Raw genomic sequence first — 5,162 nt, forward strand, 5'->3', positions numbered from 1 at the left:
AATATGTAAAGGATATTTATCAACTATGGATGCAACTTGAATTATATGAAGGGCTTCATGGACCTAAAATATAGAGGCAGCTGCATTATGAGCCAGATTGTCAGAAAGATGTTAAGGAAGAAAATAAAGAGATTTAGGGAATGCTGATCACAAAGCAAGATTCCATCCAGCTAAATTTATTGTTTGTGCGTACAAAGGCAGGCAGATCTCTGAATTCTTTTGCAATGTTTACAAAAATAAATGTACTTGCATTCTTTTCCTAAGAATCAAGAGGCTAAGGTCATAAAATGGTAATTCATAGAATAATCAAAGGGGAAGTAAGTGACTGAATTAATATGTAAATAAAGACTGGGATTTGGTCTGTAAGATAGAGCTACTCAGAGGGAACTACTTAGAGAGTGAATACAGCTCTTTTAGAATTTTTTCTAGCAGGATTTCTGATTTTGTTCAGAAAATCCAAAAGCTATCCTAGAGAGCTGTTCAGCTCTTTTGGATTTTTTTTCCAGCTGCTTCTCTGACTTTAGTCAGAAAAATTCAAGAATTTTTTTTCTAGCAGCTTTTCTTTCTTTCTTTTTTTTTTTTTTTTTGGTTTTTTCGAAACAGGGTTTCTCTGTATATAGCCTTGGCTGTCCTGGAACTCACTTTGTAGACCAGGCTGACCTCGAACTCAGAAATCCGCCTGCCTCTGCCTCCCAAGTGCTGGGATTAAAGGCGTGCGCCACCACGCCCGGCTTCTAGCAGCTTTTCTGACTTTGGTCAGAAACCCATGAGCTATCCAGAGAAATTTCAGATTTTTTTTTTTTTTTTTTTTTTGCATGAGAGAACTGTCTCAAGCAGAGAGCTGTTTCTAGCAGAGATCTGTCTCTACCACAGAGCTGTGTAAACAGAAAGCTATCTCAAGCAGTCTTTTGAGCCAAGAGCTATCTACATATCTGTCTGGAGAGCCATCTTGAGCAGAAAACAGAGCTGTCTGTTTGTACCCACGAATGACTTAGACTGCTTCCCATTTTCTTCCACTGCTCCCAAACACTCCTTCCTCAGAACCACCTTTCCAAGCCAAGGCTGGTCCTTGGCCCAAGTCAAAGGTAGGTATGACATTTGGAAAAAGAAATAATACTTCTACATTCATAGTTTAACCATTATGATTATCTGAATTAACTCTTATAAGGCAGTTAACAAATCAAACAAATATTTATGATAAAATCTTTAAACAAAATGTACATAAAGGTCTAAGGAAATGTTTTTGAGGTGAGAGGTGAATGTGATGACCAGAGAATCTGGATCCCTAATAACCAAGGAAAGGATGATGACAGTGGCAGTCTGATTATAGTTCCAAAACTCAGGAAACAGATATGTGGATACCTGTGGCAAGCTGGTTAGCTAAATAGTCAATGCTCTTTGTTCAGTGAGAGATGCAACCTCTAAATATAAGGTAGCAAGTTCTGATAAGAACAACCAACTTCAACTCTGGATTTTACCCACTTAAATACACATGAGTTGCAAATTTACATGCACATACCTTGGATATTATAAAAATGCAAAGCCAAACGAACTTACCCATAATATACACAGAAGTATATAAATTAAAACAACATCCTGAAGGTCATATTTTTAAAAGCCACAAGTAGCACTGTGAATAAAGTAAACTAAGAATGACTTTGTCACTTAAATTTTGCACACTACTAGAAATGCTAGACAAAGCAATTAAACAAAAGAACGAATTAAGTTGTACCTAAATTGAAAAAGAAGAAATAAGTTTATTTTTGCTTTTAGATGGTTTGGTAAATGCAAAAACTCAAAAGACCTTAATATAAGTTTCCCAGAACTAATAAATAAATTATGTAAATGCAATATATAAGATAATAATACACAAATTGGAAGTGTTTCTTAATATTATTATTAAACAATCTAAAACATAATTGATAAGAATCTTGTTTGGAATAAAAGCAAAAGGATAAAATATTAAGAATAAATTTAACTGTGGAGTTTATGTATTGAATACTGAAAAGTATAAGACATTGAAGAAGGTAAAAAAATGAATGAAAACTTATTTTATATAAAAATTATTAACATTGTCTAAATATGTAATAAATATAATTTAGAGCAGCATACAGACAACAATATTGTCCTGTTTGGCTGTTGTCTCTTGGAGAATTGTTCATTCTAAAGAAGAAATAGAGGGAAAGTGGACCTGGTGAAAAGAGGAGGTAGTGGGATCTGAGAGGAGTAGAGGGAGATGAAACTGTGGACCAGATGTATTGTATTGATATATCTATATTTTAATAAAAACAAAGCAAATAAAACAAAATATTTTTCAAAATCCCAAGCATATCTTTCAAAGAACTAGAAAATTTTCAAAGTGTGTATTAAGAAAAGTTGAATACTCAAAACAAGTATAAAAGAACAGAAGTTGGAGATATTGAATTCTCTATTATCCTAGCATAATTGGGTATAATATGTAATCTCTAGTAGCAATAGTACCAATATTTATTTAATAATGTCTCTGATAATAATAATAGTAATAGAAATGGTAGGGTAATGGCATAAAAGCACACAATTACAGTAATGAAGCTAACTGCAGAACCAGGAAAGAAATCTATGCATGTCACAAATTTAATTTTCCTTAAGAATACTTAGCAGGGCAATAGTATTTTATTTAATAAGTAATGTTAATGTAACAGGATATGACACATACAAAATAATGAATTTGCATCTAATCATGCGCCTTCACAAAGATCACCAAAAATTCATTAATCTGAAAGTATGTGGTATTAAAAGAAAGTGCAAGAACAAACTCTTGATATTAACTTAGGCTTTAATTTGTATTTTAATCTTTTATATTTTCATTTAACCTATTTGTATTTTAATCTATTTAATCTATTAAATTTTAATCTAACACAAAAAGCACTCACACAAAGCCAAAAAGAAGTTAGTATTATGGAGAACTGAAAGATTTCTACATGACCAATAAAATAATCTATGAAATGAAAAAGCTATAAAAGAGGAGATAATATTTAAAAGCCATATACTTAATAAGATTCCAATATTTAACATGTATCAAGAGCTCATGTACCTCAATAATAAAATAAAATCAGTTATTTTAATAAAGGGGACAAGAAACTGATATTCATATGCCTTCCCACCCAAAGGACACTCAAAATACCAGTAGATGTACAAACAAGAAGACTACCATCATTACTTATCAGGGAAATACTAGTTAAATGTATGCGCTATCAGCTGACAGCTGCTTTAAAACTATAAAAAAGATAAATGGAAGATGTTTTGGAGTATACAAAAAGGGAACTCCTATATTCTCTGCCTTAGTATGCAAATGAATATATAAATTATGGAAACTGATACAAAGATTACTTTAATGGATAGAATACCCATGCAATCTTACATTCCCTTTGTATAATATAGGCCTAAAAGATATATGTTCTTTCACATGTATTGTAGAATTCCTCACTATAGCTAAGACATATAAAGTGTCTTTTCTTACATGAATGAAGACAAATATTTAACATATTTTAAGTAACATTGTTTTCCTTCTATTTTTTAAAATTATTATTATGTCATTTCTCTCCTCTTCTTTCTTACTTGCAAATCTTCCCATATACCACTCCTTGCTTGCTTTCAAATTCATGGCTTCTCTTTCTTTTAATTGTTGCAATATTAATATATAATTCATAAACATAATGAAATAGCACTCCATATGGACAGTCTAGCAACAACATGGATAAACATGTAAGACATAAAAGTGGAACCAACAGGCATCTGGAAATAAATACTATATGAGATCAATTGTTTGTGTGGTAGTTTGAATAAGAATAGTACCCTCAAGCTCCTGTTCCTAACTCCTCTGTTGGTGAAATTTTTTTGTGAAGGGCTAGGGGCTATTGCTTTGTAGGCTTTGAGGTTTTAAAACCTACAATTTTCCCAGTTAATTCACTCTTCCTCTGTCTGTGGATGTTAGAAGCTCTCAACTATTGCTCCAACATCATGCCTGCTTGCCTGCTGCCATGTCTTTTGCCATGACGGGTATGGACTGTAAACCTCTGGAACCATGAATCCCAAATAAAAAGCTTCAGAAGAGGGCATAATATTTGCAGGCCATACATATAAGCTTCTTTTGTAAGTTGCCTTGTATATTGTACAATAAAAAAGTAACTAAGACACTGTAGAATCATTTAAAAATCAAATCTACAGAAGCAATACATGAAAATTGGCACTAAGGATATGTAGAAGGTACACAGCAACATGGAGGCAATGGCCAATGGTTTATTTTCACATATGCAGGATAGATCAACTTGGAGAAACAAGGTACCACAGAGTAACTACAGCTATATTGCACACAGGAATTTATCTTAAATATAGCTGATATATATGATATGTACTGAGAATTGATTTCTTTAAAAACACAGTTATGTATGTTTTTGTTTTAATCCAGGTATTGGATAGAGGATACGTCAGATTGGCCAAAATTGCTATGATTTGTCTTGTGCTCCTGCATGGGTGTTGCTGGGAGAGTCTCAACCTGGAGCAGGTTGAAGAGAGACACAGAATAGGACTCTGGTGTGACTTTAAAGACTATTGGATGGAACACAGGGCCCCCAATGGAGGAGCTAGAGAAAGTACCCAAGGAGCTGAAGGGGTCTGCAACCTTTTAGGTGGAACTACAATACAAACTTACCAGTACCCCCAGAGCTCGTGTCTCTAGCTACATATCTAGCAGAAGATGGGAAGAGAGGCCCCTTGGTCTTGCAAACTTTATATTTCCAGTACAGGGGAACACCAGAGCCAAGAAGTGGGAGTGGGTGGGCAGGGGAGCAGGGTTGGGGGAGGGTATAGGAATAGCATTTGAAATGTAAATGAAGAAAATACCTAATAAAAAATTGGAAAAAGTTAAAATAAATAGATGAATAGATAAATAAGACTGCTATGGGGAAAAAAAAAAAAGACCGATGGTCTCCAGATTTTCTAGTTCTCTAACTATACTGAATGCTGATAACTTCTTTTTTTTTTTTCCTGAGAAAATATTTTTATTGAAAATCTGGTTCAACAGAAACAAACAGGTGAGGGAATTGAAAAAAAGCATCCAAGACCTAAAAAGGGAAATAGAAACAATAAAGAAAACCCAAAATGTGACAACTCTGGAGATAGAA

The 5,162-nt window shown here is 33.5% G+C and overlaps 1 non-coding gene across 1 annotated transcript; it reads left to right on the top strand.

Annotated features, from left to right (window-relative positions):
• Window positions 1-396: 396 nt before the first annotated feature.
• On the top strand, window positions 397-461 carry LOC115065579. Its single transcript, XR_003845343.1, has one exon. It is a non-coding gene; the product is annotated as a U7 small nuclear RNA (small nuclear RNA).
• Window positions 462-5,162: the final 4,701 nt, after the last annotated feature.

Source organism: Mus pahari, chromosome 15, assembly GCF_900095145.1.
Source record: "Mus pahari chromosome 15, PAHARI_EIJ_v1.1, whole genome shotgun sequence".
In the NCBI taxonomy this organism is placed as follows: domain Eukaryota; kingdom Metazoa; phylum Chordata; class Mammalia; order Rodentia; family Muridae; genus Mus; species Mus pahari.